This window comes from Equus asinus, chromosome 21, assembly GCF_041296235.1.
Source record: "Equus asinus isolate D_3611 breed Donkey chromosome 21, EquAss-T2T_v2, whole genome shotgun sequence".
NCBI classification, from domain to species: Eukaryota; Metazoa; Chordata; class Mammalia; order Perissodactyla; family Equidae; genus Equus; species Equus asinus.
The window spans coordinates 94,454,358-94,478,854 of record NC_091810.1 but is presented as its reverse complement, the minus strand read 5'-3'; the positions used below and the strand labels follow the sequence as shown (position 1 = coordinate 94,478,854).

Below are 24,497 nucleotides of genomic sequence, written 5' to 3'. Positions count from 1 at the left end.
AGGATGTTTAGCAGCATCCCTGGCCTCTACTCACTGGATGCCAGTAGCAGCCACCTGCTCTCCTCACCTCCCAATTCATGACCATCAAAGATGTCTCCAGACTTTGCCCAGAGTCCTCTGGGAGGCAAATCACCCTCAGATGACAACCGCTGATATAAAGTACTATATTCTATTTTTGGAATCACAGTTTAAGAGGGTAACAGCCAAGCTAGAAAATCATGCCCTGAGAAGGGCAACAATTACGTTACTGCATTTACTGAACACGCACAACACACAAAGCACATGTTGATAAGGAGCATTTAAGAGCAAAGCCCTTGGGCTTCGAGTGTCCATTAAGTACTCCTCATTCAACAGGGGCTTTCTTAATAATCTCCAATCATTTGGAGAGCTCTTGACTGAAGATGGGATAGACCAAGGGCACGGAGGGAGACAGGGGCTAGATTTCAGGATTCAGTGAAAGCTTTTCTTTCAGTTGCTCTTAGAAACAAACCAAATATTACATTAGTGTACAAAATAAAAAGCCAGAGCTTCTCTCTTTACCAGTTCACTCCAGGGCTAACCACAGGTACCAGCTGGGGGAGCTTCCCCAGACAGGCTCAGGTGAAATGGACTAACATTGGAGTCGTCACTAATGTCCTCCCTCTCTGGCTTCCTAAAGAGGACATGAAATGGCCAAGTCACCTGCTTTCTCCTGCACCTCCCCTTTCTCCCTCCCACCTTGTGGAGAGTCTTTCTGCCACACTGGTCCAAGACTTAATTTTTTTTTTAATTCTGAAAATTTGCCAACCTACACAGAAGAGGAGAGAATAATTAAAAACAAAAAGCACCCATATTCCCATCACTCAGATTTAACAATTGTCAAGATTTTGCCACATTTATTTCATTTATCCCTTTTTCTTTCCTGAAGCGTTTTAAAACAGATCTCAAACATCGTGTTATTTCACTCTCCCATACTTCAGTGTGTTTCTCAAAAATATGTATAAGTTCAAGACTTTTAGGCTGTAAAATCAGGCTGGACAGTGAAGGATGGAGCTGAAAAGCACTGGCGGAGGTGAGGAAGAAGGACAGCGGGGAGAGGAGACAGGAGGAATTGTCAAAATCTGCCTGATCGAGGGCTGCTGGACTGAGATGACAAGGGGCAAGCTAGCTGAGGAGGTGGGGAGACTGAGGCTCCTCAGAACAGGAAGAAGAGACAGGGATGCTGGAAAGATTACATGGGTTATATTTGATCACACTTAGATCCCTTCGAAAGACTTGAGAGAAGACGGAATCTTAAAAACCTACTTTTTTCATACTTGTGTTAAAAATATAACTCTCTTCTCAGTTGAATCACGTAGAACGTGGCTGCACCAAGGTGTGAGCACAGTAAATGTGTTGGTTTATCTTACGGAGAAATAGGAGCACATGATTTTCACTCAACAGTGTAGACATCTTAGAAAGAGTGTTTTTCTTTAGACCCCCTCACGATGGGCCAGGCCCTGCTCTTGGTGCTTCCCAAGCGCCATCCTGTTTGCATTCCCAATAGCTTTAGGATACAGGGGCTGTCACTGTTCCCGCGTTACAGATGGCGAAACTACGGCTTAGGGAGGGTTAAACGTCTTGTCCAACTTACTGCCTTTGGGGGCAGAGCCAGTTCTTGAACCCAGGCCTTTCTCTTTCCAAAGTGGGCTCACAACTGCTCCTGCACGCTCACTGTTGGCAGGCTGTGGATCCCCAGCCGTGGGTGGGATGCCCATCTGATAGGCACGGGGAGTTCCACGGCTCTGTGCTGATGGAAATGCCACCCCTATGTGTGTATGTTCCTTTCTGGGGGTCCCACAGGGGTTTCTGTCCTTATAAATCCCTGTAGAAATGCAATCTCTACCTGGAAGGGCAAAACCGGCGAGAGGAATTCACCGCTCACCAATGTGATGAGCTGGAAGGGAATCATCTTGGTCTGTTCGGGCTGCCATAACAAAGTCCCACACTGGGTGGCTTATAAACAACAGAAATTTATTTCTCACTATTCTGGGGGCCGGAGGTCTGAGATCAGGGTGCCAACGCAGTCAGGTTCTGGCGAGAGCCCTCTTCTGGGTTGCAGACAGCCGACTTCTTGCATCCTCACATGGTGGAGACGGAGCCAGCTGGTTCTCTGGGGCCTCTGTTATAAGAGCTCTAATTCCTCTCATGAGGGCTCCACCCCGTGACCCACGCACCTCCCAAAGCCCTTACCTCCTAATGCCATCACACTGGGGGTTAGGACTTCAGTCCATGAATTTTAGGGGGACACAGACATTCAGTCCGCAGCAGGAATGACGTGATCAGGACCAGCAGCTCTGGGCTCAGACGAACGTGCTCTCAAATCCTGCCCCATCTTTACAAGCTTTGGGACCTTGGACAAATCATTTAACTTCCCCAGGTCTCAGTTTTCTCCTTGGCAAAGTAGTAGTTATTACATGATTACAGGGATGGAGGCAGACAGAGGATGAGAGAAAAATGGAATAGTTCATAAGCACGAAGAGGGAAGGGCAACAGTGTCAAAAATAAGCTTCAGGTATTGGGCTGGTGGTGTTGGCCTTTTGTTCTGCCTATATTGGGGGTTTCAAGGAGTCTTCAGTCCATACCCAACCGAGCTGATGTCGTGGTTTCTGAAGAGTGTCCTGCCATTGATGTCACCCATTTAGGCTCGACTCTGTGGGTGGAAAGCACCTGCTGACAGGTAGACGTGTTGCCTAGTGGGATCCTGCATGGAGCCAGAACCGTCTACCAACAGAACATCTTCAGGCAGGCTGTGACGTGTCAAGGATCTACGCTGTCCTCTTCACCATTGTTCAGCGTTATACAGGGACCTCTGCACTGCACATGGAGTGATAACCACGGGGTGGGTTTTTCGGTACTAAAACTGGTGCCATCCAGGGCAAACAGGGACAACGTGGTCATCCTACTTGCACAGCTCCAGGGATGATCTTCACAAAGTTGCCTATGTGAATGGCGCCGCCTTGTGGGACGCATAGTTTGTGTAACTACATACCAGTCCTGAAAAGCGTTATTTTAAAAAAATCTCTGTACTCTCTATGGTTAACGCCACGTGCCTGCCTCCACAAATGAGAAAAGCCTGGAGAAATAAATAACAAGGTTATTTGGGCTCTATTTGAGAAAAGGTCAATGTTTTTCGGCTCTAAAAATAAATAACAAAATTACTTGGTCTCTGTTTGAAGAATGAGGCCAATTCCCCACCCCACCCCCAACCATTTATTCCCACAACATTTTCGCAAAGATGAAAAGATGAACTAGTACAAAGCAAGCAGAGGCACTCCATCTAATTCTTTAACTGTTGTTGACATCTTGCCGTAGCTGCATTCTCCTCCCTCCCTCTCTCTGTGTAAACATATATACTCACTCTCTCCATCTCTCTATATGTGTGTGCATATTTAAGTTCTTTCTTCTATACGTGGGTAGGCATGAAATATTTTTATATATTTGTTTATTCTCGTTGATTGGAAAGCAGGGCGCAGGTATCATCATACCTTCTGAATGCTTCATCGCATGTCTCCAAGCACCGTAATTGCTCTTAAGAAAAGTCACAAGTCCATAAAATCATTTAACATCAATGTTTCCCGGTTGTACCCAATTGACACTTTTTATAGAAAAATTACGCTATTGTCACTCAATAACAGATTTAATTTTTGCTTATTCCCTTTTAGTCTTTATCTGGTTGAATGCTATTCCACATAACATCCCCAAACGAAGTGTTGATGAGACAAAGGAGAGTGTGCTGCTTCCTGTGGCAGAGGAGATGGTGCCTCGCAAGCCTGATGGTGTCTCAGAGGAGGAAGGGCTGTTAGGATATTTATTGAGACTTTGAAGTCTGGTTTAAGGCGGCTTTTTTTGTTGTTGGTTTCAGGTGTACAGCTTCATAACTGGACATCTGTATACACTACAAAGTGTTCACTACCACAGGTCTAGTTTCCATCCATCATCTTAGAGTTGACCCCCCAAGCCCCTTCCACTCTTGTAACCACTAATCTGTTCTCTGTACCTATAAGTTTGTTTTTGTTTTATTTTGTTTGTTAGTTGTTTTTTTTAGATTCCGCATATAAATGAAATCACACAGTATCTGGCTTTCTCCATCTGACTTATTCCATTTAACATAATACCCTCAGGGTCCATCCATGTTGTCAGACATGGCATGATTTCATTCATCTTTATGGCAGAGTAGAAAAGGTAGGTCTTTCGATGTGAGGTGGGGGTTGGGGTTGGGGGCTTCAGTAGGGTCTAGTAAGGATCAAGATGTAACAGTTTAAGGCTCACTATTAAGACTATTCACTGCTCCAGAGGATCTCCAAGGGCTAACACTCTGTGAGTCGTTATGTCATATTTTCTTACCCAAAAGCACAAAGTCAAGTCTTCTGGGCCAGCCTGGAATGTGAGGATGCTGAGCAGCCCACGGACACCCTGATCTCACCCCAAATCCGCGGAGTCTGGGGCGCCTGCTGGCTCCGCAGCAAAGGGGCTTCACCGGGCATTTGCCTCTCGACTCCTGGGGCCCTGTGACGTCAGCTGGGGCTCTTCTTTCGGCTGTAAAAGTTAGGTTTCAGCTTGGGAGGCGTACAGGAGGCAGTCAGTGACGAGGGCATGCTCCCCAGAGCCGGCACATGAAGAGGAAGAAACGGACAACCCGGCAAGTCCCTCTCCCAAAGCCAGAACCTCACCGTTTAGGAAGGAATTGGTAACAAAATCAGTATAAGAATCGGTTCTATTTCTATACTCTAGCAACAGACGACCTGAAAATGAAATTAAATAAATAATTCTATTAACAAAGGTGTCAAAAAGAACGTAAGAAAATGGTATGGCTGTTCCTCAGAAGAATGAAGCATAGAATTATCACATGACCCAACAATTCCACTTCTGGGTGTCTACCCAAAAGAACTGAAAGCAGGAACTCTAACAGGTATTTGCACACCCATGGTCATGGCAGCATCATTCACAACAGCCAAAAGCTGTAAGCAACCCAAGTGTCCATCAACGAATGAATGGATAAACCAAATGTGGTGTGTCCACACAGTGGAATACTACTTGGCAATAAAAAGGAAGGAAGCACTGACACATGCTACATCATGGATGAAACTTGAAGACACTGTGATAAGTGAAAGAGGCCAGACACAAAAGGCCATATATTGTATAATCCCTTTTTCTTTTTAAAGATTGGCACCTGAGCTAACATCTGTTGCCAATCTTCTTTTTTTGCCTTCTTCTCCCCAAAGCCCCCACTACATAGTTGTATATCCTAGTTGCAGGTCCTTCTAGTTGTGGCACGTGGGACGCCACCTCAGCATGGCCTGATGAGCGGTGCCATGTCTGCACCCAGTGAACCGGCGAAACCCTGGGCCGCCGAAGCGGAGCACGTGAACTTAACCCCTTGGCCACGGGGCCGGCCCTTGTATAATCCCATTTATATGAAATGTGGAGAATGGCAAATCCATTCTATGAAAATAGATTCGTGGATGCAGAGCCTTGGGGGAGGGAAGAACAGGGAGTGACTGCTGATGGTACAGGGTTTCTTTTTGGGGTGATGAAGTATTCTAGACTTAGATAATGGTGTTGGTTTCATAATTCTGTAATACACTAAAAACCACTGAATTGTATACTTTAAAATGTTGAATTTTACGTGAATTACATCTCAATTTTTTAAAAAAGGAACTTGAAACAATCACACGGCTTCTGTCGTCCAAACGACTAGTGGGCTGGAGGGAAGTGACGGGAGCCCTCTGGATTTACCCTTCGCGAACACACCTTCGCGTCTGCCGAATCGACATCCAAAGCATCGTCCTGACAGCCGTCATGTCTGGACTGGCATTGGCCACAGGACAAGTCAGCACACGAAGCTGTGATTTCTTGGCATAAACTCCAAATTGTGGGGAAGGAAACTAGACTGGCGTAGTTTGGGTTAGGTATCCAACCCTTAGCGAAACGAACCTAGCGAAGGAGCGGGCGGGGTGGCTAGGGGCAGAGGAGGAACTGCCACTGCACGCCCCGGCCATCACCCTCCTTTCAGAGAGAGGAAATCCTTTCTCCCTTGACTCTGTCCAGGGTGGATGGGAGAGGAGGAGGAGGACTCAGCCCTTCACAGCCTCCTGCTCCCATCCACCAGCCTGGCACTGTGAGGCCGTGGATGGTACTGGAGCTGTGCCTCCTGCATTTTCTCCCTTGGTCCTTTGTAGAGTGCTTCATACACAGTAGATGACGCAGCCACTGTGCCTACTCCCTGTGGAGCATTTGCTAAACGTGCAGGAAGATGCGTGAAACTCTCTTCAAGGCTGGCTGCAAGGAGCTAACGTCCACTGTATCATTTAGAATTTCCTACTGCTCCTACTAATCAAAACCCCAAATAGCAGTGGCGTAGGCAGATTAGAAGTTTGTTTTTCTGCACTTAATGTAAAACCTCACGAGAGACAGTCTTGGGTTCATATGAAGCTTCATCTTGTCATCAGGGCCCCAGCTCCTTCTGTTTCTCCGCTCCTCCATCCTTAGCACTGGCTTCCATCCTCACGTTTGCCATGTGATCACAGGTGGCTGCTGGAGCTCCGGCACTCACATCTGCTTTCCATGTAACAAGAAGGAAAAGGGAAGGGCAGAAAGTATTCCCCCTGAGTCCACTCTTGCTAAGAAACTTCCTGCAAGTCCCACCCAATGACTTCTCTTTAACTACCCCAACTGTAAGAGAGGCTGGGGATTGTGCTTTTTTCATTGCTCTGAATAAACTGGTTTCAGTTAGTGAGGAAGAAGGGGAGAAGGAAGATTGGAGAGGAAACTGACAGCCTCTGGCAAACCGTTCAAACCAGCTTATGTTGAAGGGAAGGCTCGGGGAATCCCAAGGAAGCCGAGGGCAGAACTGTGGTCAGGCCTCACGGGGGCAGGAGCAAGAACCAGGAACTGTGGGCCGTGGGAACCCACGTGGCCGCATGGAGGGCTCTTTCTGGGGTTCCTGGTTTCTAGTCTGTTCTTCACTCTGCCTGATTACCTCCTACTTTTTCTTCCCCTCCCATCTGTCTCTTCAAGGCTCTGTGCGGGAGGCAGAAGACAGTCCCTGCCTGGATCCCAGGTCCCCACGTCCTTGCTCAGGGAAACTGGCAGACACTGCAGGGCTTTCTCTGAACCCTGACTCCCCACCTGCAGGGAAGGAGGAGCCGAGTCGCTCCCTTTGCTCAGGGGTTATTCCTGGTCCAGCTACCTGTGGTCAAAGAGCCGCTCATTACAACACATCTGCTAGGTCTGTGTGCGTGCATGTATGTGTAGGTATGCATGTTTGTGTGTGTGTGTGTCTGTGTGTTGGAGCAATGGGGGTAATTCTCAAAAGAGCGCTCCTCAGCCAGAATGGGGGCTGTCTCCTGTCAGTCACCATAATACAGTAAAATGAACCTCAGTTTCTAAAAACACAGATAACCAGGAAGTTCAAATTAAATAAACATTCTCCCTGACAATAGGAAATCATCGAGGCCCCCAGACCCTGAGCCGCTGGCTGAATCACCACTTCGGGAGAAAGGCAGGTAGATCCCGTGTCGTCCTGAACTTAAGTGTTTTCTGTCTCGTTCTGAGTCTTTGCAGGAATCTGTCATTTGTTTCTGAGCAGGGTGGGGATGCCCAGCTAACCAGCATGGCCCATTCTCTGGCCCGCCAAGTAAACAGGGATTACTGTCTTCCCTGGGGTCTGGAACGCGCTCCGCATTTCCATGAGTCTGAAGATGCGGACTCTGAGCCAGCTCCACCCCCAAGTGTAATTGTTGACAGCTGCGTCTGGAGAAGGATTTCCTTTGTTGCCCATCCCGCTGAGTGAGCCGAATTGCTTCATTAGCATTTGGGCTGCGTTGCACATCCAAGTGGGTGTAGGGTATTTGGATTTCAGATGAGGGCTTTTTTTTTTTTTGGTTCTTGTTGCAAACGCGACAAGCCTCCATTTTTGTAATGAGTTTTTGTGTACATGGGCGCTCTTGAGGGTGGATTTGCATCTTTGTTCATTTGTCATGCAAAGATGTACAGAAATGATGGTGATGGGCTGACCGGGTGATTAGGGCCTTTTATACTTGTGAAGAGCAAATCTCCAGCCATCCCTCAGAGCGGCGAGGGATGTGGAGCTGCGCCGCCCAAGAAGACGGTGTCAGTTCCAGGAGTGCAGGGGGTGGGGAGGAGCTCCCCTAGAAGAATCACTGGCTTCCCCAAGCCGTCCCACACGATAGTGCACATGGATTTAAGCAAAAAGCAGTGAGCTTGCTGTGAAAGTTCAGTTTCAAGATAAGGCCCCTCACCTACCCTTCCAGAGAGATCTGTGCTCTAAGCCATTTCTCTGTGGGCACGCAGGAGCTGCGGCAGCATGCAGCCCCTCTGAGCTTGAGGCCCCAGGACACGAAGGATTCCTGTGGCAGACACCATCCATTCTTCCTTGCTGACTTCAGTTATTTTGAGGGTGACGGTGTGCTTGCCTTCTCAGACTTCCTTGCACCTGGGGGTGCCTCATGTGACTCAGATCTTGCCAATGAAATGTAAGGAAAGTCATTGAATGAAACCTCTAGAAAAACTTTTCGAAAGGACCAGATTTGCCTGGCAATCTCACTGGCCTTTGTCCCCTCACTGCTTTGCCCTTACCTCTTGTTACTGTCTTGAATACTGCCGCAATGGCTGGAGACACAGCAGCCATCCTGGAGAGAACAGGAAGACAGAAGGAGCCCAGGGGCCTGATGCAGCCAGGAGAAACTGTACCACCCCAGGACACCCAGCTCTGGACTTCTGTTATCTATTTAAGCCTCAAAATAGGGTTTTTTGTTATTTGCAGTCAGACGTATTCCTAACTGAGACCCTCCATAAGGGCACAGAGAGAGTTTTTGTGTTCTGGTCGGGGCCTATCCTGGTTGTCTGTTACTGTGTAACAAATTGGTCCAAAACTTATGGCTTAAAGCAACAACTATTTTATCCTCTCTCAGCTTTGGGGGTCGGGAATCCAGGCAGCATTGGCTGGGCGTTTGTTCTGTTCCCTCTGGCACTGAGTGAGGTCACCGGGCGGTACTCAGCTGGTGCGTGGGCTGGTCTCGAGGGTCTGAGCTTCACCCGTGTGTCTGGGACCTGGGCAGGGAAGCCTGTGGATCAGGGCTCAGGGGGTCTCGCAGCTGCAGCACTTTTACCCTTGGCCTCTCCAGCGATGGTCTCAGGGCACCCAGAGAGAAAGTCCCAAACAGACAGAAGTTCCCAGGGTCTCAAACCTGGGCCTGGAAGCAGGCACAGCATCCCTTGCCCTGAATTATATTGGTCCAAGCGTTAGAGAGCTTCTCCACGCTCCAGACCTGCCTGCCCGTTGGAGCAGCGTCAAAGAGTTTGTGGCCATCTTTAATCCACCACAGGGGTGATGAACTTCCAGATGACCTTGACGAGGTTTGATCTCAGGACTAGAAGAGACAGGCGTACTCTGGGAGCAGACCTAAGGGTCACTCCCTGTGTATCTGTTGGGCACACAGAGTGTCTACTGGGCATCAGTGAGGGTGGGCATTGTCCGATCCGTTGAGGACCTGAACAGAACAGCAGGGGTGTGGGCGGGACGCATGTGCTCCCTGTGCTTGAGCTGGAGCATGCCTCCTCTCCTGCCCTTGGACATCCATGCTCCCGGTTCTCGAGCTTTCAGACTCTAACCAGAACTTGCACCGTTGGCTCCCTGGTCCTTAGACCTTCAGGCTTGGACTGGACTTACACCATGAGCTTTCCTGGGCCTCCAGCTTGCAGTCAGCAGACTGAGGGACTTCTCAGCCTCCGTAATCATGCGAGCCAACCCCTCATCATAGATCTCTTTCTGTATCTCTATCTATATCCTGTTGGTTCTGTTTCTCCTGAGAACCCTGACTAACACAGTGATCTAAGGTGGCTGCTACGATAATACACAGATCCTGGCCCACAGATGAGGAGTCCTGGGTGTTCATCTTCAGCCCGGGGCTAAGGATCTGTGTGGCCAGGACGAAGTCCAGTGGTAACTTCAGGCTTCAGTTCCACCATCAGTAAAATGATGGGCTGGATTCTGCAGTCCCTGAGGTCTCTCCCATTGTCAGGTTTTATGGGTCTAGGTAATCCCTCGTTAGGACCATGAAAAGAGCTGGAGTCTTGATTTCTTTCTTTAATTCTTAAAAATAACATGCTTTTTCTGTCGTCAAATTCCACTGCACTTTTCTCTCACAGGCTTAGTTCATTTATAGAGCAGACCACAGAGAGAACTCCGGGCAAAGGCAATATTTTTGTGAAAATTAGATCTTCCCAGCTAATTTGATTTCCCTGAGAACTTGTTCTTTCCAAACTTTCCCTGCTGTTCTTTTTTTAAAATTGTAATATAAAATGTTTCCATTGTCATTGGAACCCGACAGCAGGCTCAGTGCGGCCCAGTGTGCCAGGGTTCATGGGGTTCCTGAGCCACAGGGAAGCTGAGAAGTCCTAATAACAAAATGTGGGAACAAGAGCCTCAGAGGAGCGACTTGGGGTTCAGTTCAGAAAAGGAGACCCCTTCATGACTGGGAGATGAACGCCTAGAAGTGTAACCAGCAAGTGACCACAGTTACCGCTTCCAGGCAATTTATTCTTCTCTTCCCACCTCAAAGATTTGTAGTAATAATATGTAATTTAGTCTCATAAAAATTTGGGACTGTCTAGTGAATTCATGGAACCCCTAAGTGATTCGGAGCACTGTGGGGCTTCTCAGGGATTTGAGAGGGTCAGAGAAAAACCAAAGCTGGAAGGTAGTTAAAGCAGTAAAAACCGACTTTATTCAGACCTATTGCAAGAGTCCGCAGTATGGAACCGGGCTCGGCTCCGACCACAGCGTGGGCAGTGGGACTGCATCAGCAGGGGGCAGGTGGAGTCAGTGCATGCAAGATTACTAAGAGGGGACACCAGGGGTGAGGGGGCTTCCGGCCAAAGTGGCCTGAGAGGACTCCTGCTGGAGGCAGGCCAGGTGGTCAGACACCCCCCCGGGGGAGGCTGGGGGGGAGGAACCTGATCGGATAGCCAGAGGGATCAGATCTGAAGGATGGGGATTCAAGGGAAACTGACTTAGCAGGGTTCTGGCCAAAACTGGATTTTATGAGGAAGAGCGCAGACGGGCCTGGGAGAAGGTGAAGGAGCCTGGCTAACATTTGGTCAAATAAAGAACCTTTGTCAAGAGGCGGGAAAACCTGGGTTTCTCTCTGAGGAACAAAAATACGTATGACTTTTACTTTGATTTCCTACAGTATTCTGGGTAAATCTGTTAGTTATTTCATGATTATGTTACGGATATGTTATTTGGATTTCTAGAAGAAAAACAAAACGATTTGTAATATATGCTTTCTACTAGTATATTAATGCAATGTATTACTGTGTAAGGTTCGTAATTTGTTTGGGGAATCAATTCTGTGAGACCTCCTGTAATGTGATCCTTGGCATCCATTCTAGGAGACAGCCTTATAAAGGAAACTGGCTCCCTGCAGGGGTCTTTGTGATTCGTCAGCAACTAGTCTCCTTTGGATGGGCCCAAGAAAGATTCAATGCACACAAGATGACACTTCATAGTGACTAGAGTTATACCGAAGATTCACTCAATAATAATAATGTAATAAACAAGCTATTCATCAGTGACTAATGCCAACAGTAGCCAGACAGTGTGCTAGAAGCTTCTCCATACATTGTTTCCAATCCTCACAGTAACCCTGGAAGTTCTCACTGTATCCATCTGAAAGGACCCGGGTTCAGGGAGGTTGAGATCTCATGCTGGTGAGCGGTGGGGCTGCAGTTCTAACCCAGTCTGTCTGTTGCCAAAGCCCGAGCTTTTTCCACTTTTGTCTTTATCCAATTATCCTACTGGGGGGAATGCAAATATTGTTAGAACGCCATAGAAGGATTGCAAACAAACAATTTGTATTTTACTCACTTGGAAACGAAAGACAACACAATCAGGCAGCAATTACATTGTTGAAACAGGATGTTTTCCCCTTAAGATTTATATGGTAAATACCAATTGTCAAATATTTCTGGATCCTATGGAGCTCTCTGTCTTTTCAACAAACGCTATTCAGAGTTTTGTGGAAACCACAACAGAGACAGTTACGTCTGGCTGGTGGGTGGGAAGTTAAAATGTCCCATAATTTTATCAAGTACTGCCTCGTCGGATCATTTTCATTTTTGAATTTATAGCCTCCTCTGCTCACCTTGTCTTTCGCGGGAATTCCTCTCTTCTAAATCTCTCCCTTGCACCTTCAGTCTTCCTGCTGCCCCAGGGCTCCCCTCCTGCCAATTCACTTGCAGCAGCCCATCTCTCAGACTGGCTGGCTGCCCTGCCTCCTGCTTGCCCAAGATCATCAAAAAATAAACACCTGGAGAAAAACATCACTTTCAGCAATGATTGCGCATACTTCTTCCCTGTCCTAGCCCAAATTCTTGATTTTCTTCCTCTTTCTCTGCTGGGTGACTCTGCAGATGTGTCATTTCAGTTCAAGGTGTCTGTCACTAAGTCGTGAAGAGTAGGCAGCGCAAACATAAATCACTCCACAAATCGCTTGTTGGCATTTTCTGTAAAGATTTTGAAAAAAGGAGAGTAATACCAATGGCAAAAAAGCAGTTTTTAAAGAAACTGTTTATTTTGAAATAATTACAGGTTCAGAGGAAGTTGCAGTATAGAGGGATCCTGTGTACCCTTCACCCGGTTTTCCCCAATGAGAAGAGCTAGTGTAACTCCAGCACAATACCAAACCTAGCAGAGTGACCTTCGTACAATCCACAGACCTTAGTCAGATGTCACCAGTTTTACACGCATCATTTGTGTGTGTGTGTACGCGTGCACATCCTATGCAATTTTATCACGTGTATAGATTCATGAACCCACTACCACAGTCAAGGCACGGAACTACTTCATTACCATAAAGATTCCTCACACTTCTTCTTTATGGTCACGCCCACCATTCTCTCCCATTGTCTACTAACGCTTGGCAACCACCAATCTACTCTCCATCACTATAATTTTCTCATTTTGAGAAAGTTGGACAAATGGACTTCTTTTGTACCTTTTGAGATTGGCTTTTTTCACTCAGCATAATTTCACTGAGATCCATTTTGGTGAAATATCTGTTCATGCCTTTTGCCCATTTTTTAACTGAATTATTTGGATTTTTTTTTACCATTGAATTTTTAAATATGTATGTATTTTAATATAAATCTTTTGTCAGATATGTGGTTTGTAAATATTTCCTCCCAGTCTGCACCTAGTCCATTCCTTTTGTCAGCAAAGTCCCTCACAGAGCAAAGTTCTTAATTTTCATGAAGTCCAGCTGGCCGGTTGTTTTCTTTGGTGGGTCCTGCTTTGGTATCATATCTAAGAAGTCTTCATCTAGCCCTAGATTCTGAAGATTTTCTCCTTTATTTTCTTCTAAAAGTTCTGCGGTTTTATATTTAAATCCATGATTTATTTTGAGATAATCTTTATATGAGATATGAGGTTTAGGTTAAGGTCCATTATTTTTGCCTACACACGTTCAATTTTTCCGGCATCATTTCCTGAAAACAATATTCTTCCTCCTTTGAATTGCTTTTGCTCCTTTGTCGGAAATGAGCTGGACGTACCTGTGTACAGGGTCCATTTCTGAGTTACCTATTGTGTCCCATTGATCTGTGTGTGCACCCCTTTGCCAGCTCCACGCTGTCTTGATGGCCGCAGCTATACACTAAGTCTAAAAACCAGGCAGAGGAATTCAGTCCACTTTCTTCTTCTTTTTCAAAATTGTTTCAATTATTCTAGTGCCTTTGCCTCTCCCTATAAATTTTAGAATAAGCTTGCCCATGTCTACAAAAAAACTTGGTGGGATTTTGATAGGAATTGGACTAAAACTATAGTTCAATTTGGCGAGAATTGACATCTTTACTATGTTGAGTCTTCTAGTCCATGAGCATGGTACATTCCTCCGTTTTTTTAAGGTCTTTAATTTCTTTCATCAGCATTTTGCATTTTTAGCATACAAGTCCAGTACATGGTTCATTAGATTTGTACCTAATATTTTATTTTTTTAGTGATTATAAATTGTTTTTAATTTTGATTTTCACATATTCATTAGAGTATATAGAAATGCAATTGATTTTTGCACACTGATCTCGTATCCAGTGACTCGCGCAACTCACTTGTTAATTCCAGAAATTGTTTTGTAGATTCCAAAATACAGATTTTATTTAATCTAAATTTAAATTGTGTATGGTTTCTCTTTCATTTTCATTATTATCGACATGGATTTAAATCCAGAGCGTACACTAAATAGGAATATGGTCTGGTGTTACCAGGCATGTAATTGTCCTTTAAAAAATACTATTAAGGGGCCAGCCCTGTGGCCTAGTGATTAAGGTCAGCACGCTGCACTTCAGTTCCTGGTTCTGTTCCTGGGTGCAAACCTACACCACTCCTTAGTGGCCATGCTGTGGTGGGGAACCACATAAGAAATAGAGGAAGATTGGCACAGATGTTAGCTCAGGGTGAATCTTCCTCAGGAAAAAAAAATACTATCAGCATGTAGGTACAGAATCCTAGGTTCTCAACAGTGGGCATAATAAAGACTTGCCCTATACTGTAATGTATTTCTTAAATCTTAAGCATAACTCCCAAAATATATAGACTTTAGCCAACTCTCATTATGCCATTAGCTACTTTTTTTCTTCCATGTGCATTAGGTATATATACAAAAGAAAAGCATGAAAATCCACTTTTATATCTAATAAAAGATTAGTGGCCCCATATCAAATGAAACTGTTGATAATAAGCTGTATTTTGTCATTAGAACGACGTATACCATACATTACATGGTTTGTGGATTAATCAGTGGGTGGGAAAGATAAGACCAAAGAAGGGAACTTAAGAGTTATCTCATAAATAGATTGTCTTACGCATATCTCCAGCTAAGTGCTTTCTAAAGAAGAGAAAAATACTCTGAATACTTTTTCTCTAACATATGAATTGAGTGAGGGTAAGGTGGATAATGGAAGGGAGTATATTCAGATCTGCCTGTAGATCCTGAGACCTTAAAACTCGGGGCAGACGAAAGTCAGTCTTGTTAAACCAGAACTGGTCTCTTGGTATTCCACTATATCTGAGTGTGGTAATATGTAAGTGGACCAAATATTGTATCTGTGAGGAAAAACTGATAATGGTTCTGTTTATTTGCTACACCTAAGGCTAATTACTTGTTTTAGGGCATTTCTTCAAACTTATATTTTCCACAGATATCCTTATTTTTTGTAATTAAGTGAAGTTTCAGAATTTCTTCCTTTTTTCTCCCCTTAGAAATAGCTTACAACAATTAGTTTAAAAATCCATAACTCTGGCCTTCCAACATCTGATAATGGGGAACCAGATAAACAAGAGCAACCCACTCACTGAGAAAAATGAGTAAAAACTGAATAAACTATATATAAATAGATACGTTTGAAAACATGAGAGAGCTTATAAGGCCGAATGGGGAGAAAATCAAAACCCATATAGACGATGATAATGCCTTGGAATTTTTGTTGACTTGGAAGAGGCTGAAATGTCAGGAGGCTGAGCAGTACTTCTGTTAGATTTGAGGAGCAAGAGAGATAAAAGTTGGAGCAAATGACCTTCCAAGATGGAGCTTCGGTGAGTTCCCACATTTTGGTTTGGGACACAAAGAGCTATCCCCTGGAGCTAAGGGTGAATCTAAAAGAAAAGTCTCTCACAGACCTCTTAACAGACCTCACACAAGGGATCCAGTCATGCTGGGGACTCAGGGTGCTTGGCAGAGCAAGCCAAAATTCTCTCTGAAAGAATATAATATCATCTTGGCCTTAAATGATTTCAACGAACAATTCTTCAAATACAATGTCTGGCACAGAAGTGAGGATAACTGAGAACACAAGAAGAAAGGACAACATGGACAATAATCAGCAGAAATAATGGTGATAGAAAGAGGTTTATGGTAGCTCCAGATATTGGAGTTATTAGAAACAGACATTAAAATAACTATACTTCCTACATTCAAAAGAAGATTAAAAAAACAACATTGAAAATCTTGTTAGAGAACTGAAAACGTAATGCATAGCCAATTCAAAAACAAATAGAACTTCTAGAACTGAAAAATACAACAATAAAATTAAGATTGTAATGGATGGATTTAACAGTTAATTATTCACAGCTGAAGAAAAATTAGTGAACTGGAAATAGGTCAGAAGAAAATATACAGAATGAAGCACAGAGACACAAAAGGATGCAGTAAAGAGAAAAGAATATAAGAGACATAAAGAAAGCAGTGCAGAGCCAGCCCTGATGGCCTAGCAGTTAAAGTTTGTCACTCTCCACTTTGGCAGCCCAGGTTTGGTTCCCGGGTGTGGAACCACACCGCTCGTCTGTCAGCAGCCATGCAGTGGCAGTGGCTCACGTAGAGGAACGAGAAGGACTTACAACTGGAATACACAGCTATGTACTGGGGCTTTGGGGAGGGAAAAAAGAGAGAGAGAGGAAGATCAGCCACAGATGTTAGCTCAGGGCCAATCTTTCCCAGTGGAGAAAAAAAAGAGCAACTCTTTTTTTTTTTTTTAAAGAAGAACACAGTAAGAAGATCTAATTTATGTAAATTAGAGCTAGAACGAGAAGAAGAGAAAATGGAGCAAAGGCAATATTTGAAAAGATACTGACTGAGAATTTTCCAAAACTGATAAAAGATACCAATCCACAGAATCAAGAATCCAAGTTAACCCCAAGCAGGATAAATACATGGAAATACATATATAGACACCCAGCAAAAACAGAGAGAAAATTTTAGGTAGATTACTGAGAATACTGAGTCAACCTGATGAAGTCAAGGAAAGGCACTATATGACAAAAATAAGTACAAAGAGTAACAGAGATAAAATCCAAATGTATCTATCAATTACAGTAACTATGAATAAAATAAATCTTCAAATTAAATGACTAAGATTGTTAAATTGCTTTAAAAAACAATGGGACTATCAGTTTCCAGTCCAGCATGTAAGGAGCTTGGAAATCATCACTCTGTCCTAACAACAAGTAAAAAGCTGAGCAAATTGAAAAATCAACAACTCTTCTTTGACCTGTCGGAGAATTGAGGCTGCAGGACAAACCAGCACCCCCAAATTGGAGAGACAGGTGGGTGAATACAGGGAATCACAACTCGCTGAAGCAGAAACCTCCCTGGGAACCAGCTCTGGGTGGGAAAACCTGAATTGCGACTGACAAATTGCTGGAGGTCCAGTGTGGACAAGTCTGAGAGTTAAAAACTCTGAGAGTACCCAGCCCTAGGGAACCTCCAAATTTTTGTGAGTTTTGCCTCCAAACAGAGTAGACTTCAGAGCAAAGTTATCAGGGATGGAGAGGGGAATTATATAATGATAAAGGAGTCAGTTCTGAGCTTGAGGATGTCTCAACAGAAACTTCCAAAATTGAAAAACAAAGAGAAAACGACTGCTGAAAACAGAACAGAATATCCAAGAACTGTGTGACAACTACAAAAGATGTAACATACTTACAATGGGAAACACCAGAAGGAGAAGAAAGAGAGAAAGGAAGAGTAGCATTATTTGAAGCAATAATGACTGAGAATTTCCCCCTCGTTAGTGTCAGACACCAAACCACAGATCTAGGAAGCTTACTGCCAAAGGATAAATGCCAAAAATCACACACAAACACTACACCAAAGCTGATTATATTCAAACTGCAGAAAATCAAAGATAAAGAAAAAAAATCTTGAAAGAAGCCAGAGGACGGAAACACTTAGCTATAAAGGAGCAAATACACAAGAATGACATCTGACCTCTCAGAAACCGTGCGAGCAAGAAGAGAGTGGAGTAAAATATTTAAAGTACTGAGAGAAAAAAGCCTACCACCTGGAATTTTGTACCGTCTGAAACTGTCCTTCAAAAGTAAAGAAGAAATAAAGGCTTTCCGAGACAAACAAAAATCTAAGGAATTTGTTGCTAGAAGACCTGTCTTGCAAGAAATGTTAAAAGAAGTTGTTCAGAGAGAAGGAAAATGTTCTGGGCCAGAAACTCAGATCTATAAAAAGAAGAGCATCAGAGAAGGGGCAAGTGAAGATAAAAACTTTTATTTTTCTTATTCTTAATTGATAACAGCTTGCTCAAAACAGATAACAGTTTGTCAAAGTAATAATAGCAATAGTGTATTTGATTATGTATGCTTATGTGTGTGTGTGTGTATATATATAAAGACATGTATGCTTAGGTATAAATGAAATGAATGACAGCAATAGACTGGGAGAAAAAGATACATCTGATAAATGGCTGTCATCTAAAATATATAAATAACTCTTAAAGTGCCACAATAAGAAAATGAACAATCTGATTAAAAATAACGTAAAAACCCTGAACAGACGCTTCACCAAAAAAGATATACAGGTGGCAAATAAGCAAATGATAAGATGCTCCAGATCATAGTTAGCAAGGAATTACAAATTAAAACAACAATGATATACCACTAGAATGGCCAAAATCCAGAACTCCGACAACACCAAATGCTGGCCAGGATGTGGAGCAACAGGAACTCTCATCCATTGCTGATGGGAATGAAAACAGCACAGCCACTTTGGAAAACAATTTGGTGGTTTCTTACAAAACTAAACATACTCGTACCATAGGATTCAGCAATTGCACTCCTCATTATTTACCCAGAGGAGTTATGAACTTATGTCTACACAAAATCTTGCACAACGATGTTTATAGCAACTCTATCCAAAGTTGCCAAAACATGGAAGCAACCAAAATGTCCTTCAGTAGATGAGTGGATAAACAAACCGATACATCTAGACAATGGAATGTTGTTTAGAGCTCAAAGGAAATGAGTTATCAAGACATGACAAGGTATAGAGAAGTTTTAAATACATATTACTAAGTGAAAGAAGCCCATCTGGAAAGGCTATGATTCCAACTATATGACATTCTGGAAAAGGAAAAGCTATGGAGATAGTAAAAGGATCTGTGGTTGCCGGGGGTTGGGGTGGAGGAGGGGTGAACAGGCAGAGCACAGAGGACTGTTGGGCAGTGAAACGACTACTCTGTATGATACCACAATGGTGACACAGATCCATTTGTCAAAATCCATACAATGTGCAACGCCAGGAGTGAACCCTAATGTAAATTACGGACTTCAGGTGATAATGATGCACCATGCGTGTTCGTCAATTGTAACAAATGTGCCACTTTGGAGAGCGATGTTGATAGTGGGGGAGGCTGTGCCTGTGGGGCAGAGGGATTGGGCGAACTCTCTGTACTTCCTGCTCAGTTTTGCTATGAAGCTGAAACTGCTCTAACAAAGTCTATTTTTAAAAAAAAGAACATTTATAGAAGCATAACAAAACAAATGCCTATAAATAAATAAGTCAAGCAAAAGATGCCCAAGACCTCTCTGTGGAAAACTATGTAGTGTTATTGAGAGAAATGAAAGAAGACCTATATAAATAGCCATGTGTATTGATTGCATACTTAATATTATAAAGATGTCAATTCTCCTCTAGTAGCCTACAGATTTAATGCAATCCCATGACTGTAAATTTTATGCAGAAATACAAAGCTTTAAGAAGGGGCAAGACATTTGAAGAACAAGACGAGAGGGCTAGCTCTCCAGGACATGAAGGCATATTATAAATTTCTAGTAATTTGGACAGTTTGATATTGGGGCAAGGTAGAACAATGGAACAGAATAGATCATTCCAAAACGTACACAGAAACAGACACTTGGTCTAGGACCAGGGTGGTACTACAGAGAGTGGAAGAGCACCGTCGTTCTGATCGATGGACCCAGGACAACTGGAAATGCGCACGGAAGAAAACAAAGCTTGAGTGCTGCCTCCTTCCAACAAAGTTTCAGTCTGAGGAGATTGCAGACTTCAGTGCAAAAGGCAAAACAATAAACTTCTTGAAAAATAATATAGGACAGTATCTTTTTCTTCTCACGGTAGGGAAATATTTTAAAAATAGGACACAGAAAACATAAACCATAAAAGAAAAAAATTTATAAATTGAATTCCATTAAAGTTAAGAACCTCTGTTCATCCAGAGAGACCTAATGAGAGGGGGGGTCTATCTCAACACATAACCAATAACAGCCTCTTAACCAGAATATAGAAAGAACTAGTGCATACGATTAAGAAAAAAACAGATCATGGAGAAATGGCTGTTAGACTTGAACAGGTAATTCACAAAGGAGGATAACCAAATAGCCAAGAAATATATGGAAAGCACTTGATGTCACTAAAAGTTGCTACTAACTAGGAACATGCAAATTAAAACACCAAGAGGTGTCACAACCATGCCCATCAGAAGGACAAATGAAAGTGGCTGACAATACCAGGTTTCAGAGACAATAAGGAGCAAAAGGAACCCTCATATAGTGTTGATGAGAGCATAAATCTTTATATTCCACTTTGGAAAACAGTTTGTCATTATTTACTAAAATTGAAGACATGCAAACCCTTTAACCCATGAATCACAAGTACCTGTACGAATACTCCAAAAGTCATATATTTACAGGACCCCGTTTACGTGTCAACCCAGATTCCTCTGGATGTTGTCAGTCCCCAGAATTTAATTTTATAACAACAACCAAGCCTGCCTGTAGCGGTGGGGTCTGCCCTTCTGGGAGGAAACCTTTGATGCATAGTCACTGATAAACAAGATCTTAAGACAACATAGCCTTCTTTCCGTCCCCAGGCCCATTCTCAGACAAAGGTGAAGTCCGACTTACTTTGTGCTAAGCTCCCACGACCAGCAGGTCTGGCTTTTTCAGTGGTACAATTTTCCTGACACAGATGGGTGTGTTTGTCCACCTGACAAATCACACAGGATGCCTTTGGTCTTGTTTCATAACAACACTAGATGGAGCTCCTTCTTTTCCTTCCCTCCTGGCTCTCTGGCAGCCAGCGTGGGCTCAGCAGTTTCCCAGAACCGATCTGGTGCCCTTGCACAGCCAGCTTTACAAGGATGTCATCTTCTGGCAACCAGGACGTCTTTACCCTGGGGGAGGGTGGAGGGCGTCTTTCCCGCAGGACACCCAAGGAGCTTAAGAGGTCTTCCAGTCAGCTTTATTCTTCTGCCTCGAGGCAAGCATGAGCTCACACAATTTCAATCCGGCAATAGTTTCAATCACTGGCTCTTCCACAGGGACCCGCGTGAGGCAGAATCCGTGAACCTCGTCTTCAGTGACAGCCTTGATTTCATCCTTCTGAGTAGCAAATCTCTCTCCACGGCTTGCATAGAAGGCTTCACTATGTGTTTATCATCCGTTGAAAAATAACATTACGTCATTGTGGGGAAGAGGGAGGGAATCAGCAAGAGAAATGAGTAAAGGATTGGGCTGTAGCCCACGTGTGCTGGGGTCACCCTGCTCCTGGGGGACTAGACTTGCACCCTAAGATGTTTGCAAAGTCCTGATGGGAACAGTCTCAGCTTCCATATTGGCTCTGCGAGGTGACAATCCATTCTCAAGCAGAGTCTCATTCACCGTCACGTGCTCTGTTCTATTTTCTCATTTATTTGTTTGTTCACTTATTTATTGTCAGTCATTCCACTAGATTGTGACTGCCCAGAGACATTGTCCATTTTGTTCAAGGCATTTGTCCTCATGTCCTAAAATAGTGCTCGGTGCGTATTAGGTACTGAATCAATGTTCGTGGCGTGGACAGTCACCCGATTCCAAGCTCCACCTGGATCAGTTTAGTTTCCAGGTCTTCTCCAACCCTGCACAGTGATGTCCCTGTCCCTCAGCTGGTCATCTCATTTGTAGAACTCTAGCTCTTCCCTGAGTGCCCCTGAAAAACCTCCCACAGACAGTGGCTTTGGTGTGAAAGCCTTCACTGGAAATTTGGGAAGAAAGAGGGACTTACATAGAAGTGATCAGAGAGTTTAACACTGAACATCAGTGTCTCATGGATGCGGCATGTACCGTCTCCGTCCTTGTAACTGAGTGCGTCCCTGGTGCGCTTACCCCACAGACTGTCCTGGTATCTCAGGGTTTTGCTCTACTTCTCTCTTTCCACCTTTCTTCCTATTTCAGCTCTCTTTCTCACACTTTCACGCAGAGTGACTCAACTCATCTCCAGTTCCTCCTCCAAAACTGAGCTCCAAGCCCAGCTCTGCTCGTCTAAAACCCATCAACAGGGGCCAGGCTGGTGGCACAGTGGTTAAATTTGCACTTTCTGCTCTGGCAGCCTGGGGTTCGCTGGTTTGGATCCTGGGTGCAGACCTATGCACCACTTGGCAAGCCATGCTGTGACAGGCGTCCTACATAAAGTGTAGAAGTTGGGCACGGGTGTTAGCTCGGGGCCAGTCTTCCTCAGCAAAAAGAGGAGTATTGGTGGCGGATGTTAGCTCAGGGCTAATCTTCCTCAAAAAAAAAAAAAAGATAAAAACTCATCAACAATTAGCCAAACTAAAGAACTGCCTCCCTTAGCCTTCCCAAAGGTCAGAGGCACGATGATGTTCTCTTATGGTAGCACTGTCTTCTTCTTTACAATTAAGATTTTCACCTGTTTATCTGATTCCGTTACTTTCCCTCGCTCTTCCCCTAAAAAGTTAGGCTAACCACCCAGTGTCCTTCCTAGCCTCCAACATTTATGTCTAGGAAGAAAATGGTTCAAAAGATGACAGATGGAGGCCTTAAGGAAGAGAAATAAATGCCCCCAAAGTCCGGAGCCTGAAGCCTAGTGTAGAAGTGGGGAAGGGACGGAAGGTCCCCTGCCCTCGGCCTTGGCGACTACCTAAGGAGGCGTGTTGGGGAGCTGGACTCATCAGCCTTTGGTCTTTTATCATAGGGGAAGGAGTTCAAAGGAGTCACGCTTTGCTTTTTGAATTGCCTCTGCTCCCCGTAGGCATCCTCTGACCTTTTATTTGTGTTAAGTAAAGCTAGGAGCTGAAACAGAGAAACCATGAAATCTCAGAAATTCAAAACAACAAAGTTTCTCTCCATTTCTCATTGCAGTCCTGTGCAAACCTGCCTTCCGTGTGATCATTCAGAGACCCAGGCCCCTTTTACATTGTGGCTTCGTCTTCCTCTGCATCCTCTTAGCAGCTGGCAGGTAGAGAGAGAGACTATACAGAGACACATGTGCTTCTTGGCCCTTTGGCTCATTTGATCTTTCACAAAAGTCTTCTGCTTACATTCCATTGGTGCAAATCAATCACACAACTCATCTTCATGTAAGGGATGGGGAGGCCACGAAACGAAGCCTCTAGTCAGCCAGGGGGAGCATGGATCTTTGGAGTTCCACCCGCCATATTTGTCACACCTCTGAAGACCAAATTTCCATCTGGGGATTAGTCTTGTATACTTGGCCTCCCTTCCTTCTTCTAGCATAATTTCTCATCTTTTCAGCCAAAGCTTCTACTCTCAATCCCTTACAAGCTCTCCAAATGCTTTCCCTTGTCCTCTTGTCTCACAATGGTACCCTAGCTAAACCTTTCTTCTCCCTGAAAAAGTCCATTTATTTGGGGGCCATCTATACTTTGACCTATTTCTTGACTTTAGCTTTTCCCTTGCTGTCCGAGTCTGTTCTGAGTCCAGAGAATCCTGAGGGCCCCGCTCAGCAGGGGCTACCTTTGTCAGCCTCCCCACCCACCCACCCCCTTGTCTAGATGGGCCAAGTGACTGATTCTCACCAAAGGAATGTGAGCACAAGAGTTCTCTGAAGACCCGAGTGGTTAAGAAACAGAGGAACCTTCCTCACACTCTCGTTCTCCATCTGCCAGCTGCTGGGAAGAAAGGAGCCATTAGGTGGAGCGGCCTGGGCCCTGAAGGATCACAGGGCAGGTGGCCTTGGACTGCTGACCCGCTTCCAGGAAGGCGGCTTCTCCAGCAATGATGTCAGTTATGTGATAGTCAGCTTCTGACACCACCTCAACCCCTGTCCTCCTGTGTGGCCACTGTCCCCTGTTTTTCTTCTGCTTCTTCCTAGACCAACTATTAAAATCTTAAGGTATGAACCTTTCAAAGTAATTTCTTCAAGAAAGTCTTTTTCCAATAAGACTTCAAAACTCAGGGCCGGCCCGGTGGCGCAGCAGTTAAGTTCACTCGTTCTGCTTCTCGGCAGCCCGGGGTTCGCTGGTTCGGATCCCGGGTGCAGACATGGCACTGCTTGGCACGCCATGCTGTGGTAGGTGTCCCGCATCTAAAGTAGAGGAAGATGGGCACGGATGTTAGCTCAGGGCCAGGCTTCCTCAACAAAAAGAGGAGGACTGGCAGTAGTTAGCTCAGGGCTAATCTTCCTCAAAAAAAAAAAAAAGACTTCAAAACTCAGCAAAGGAATTGTAGGCACCATGACAGGCAGAGAGGGGGAGGTATTTCCGAAAAAGGTGCTTGGGCATAGCACTTTAAATCTCCTCCAATAATTAATATCTACCATTTATTGATGACTATCATGTACTGTGCTAAGTTCTACATACATGTTTTCATTGAAGTTTTTCTGTAAACTTACGAGGTTGATAATATTTGTCTTCTCCAA

At 44.4% G+C, this 24,497-nt stretch overlaps 1 long non-coding RNA gene across 1 annotated transcript; it reads right to left on the bottom strand.

Annotated features, from left to right (window-relative positions):
- Window positions 1–10,741: 10,741 nt before the first annotated feature.
- Window positions 10,742–21,313, bottom strand: LOC123279479 (uncharacterized). The gene is made up of 3 exons (XR_006517540.2): window positions 20,747–21,313; window positions 12,189–12,549; window positions 10,742–11,838 (listed from the first exon to the last, which is right to left on the bottom strand). It is a non-coding gene; the product is annotated as an uncharacterized lncRNA (long non-coding RNA).
- Window positions 21,314–24,497: the final 3,184 nt, after the last annotated feature.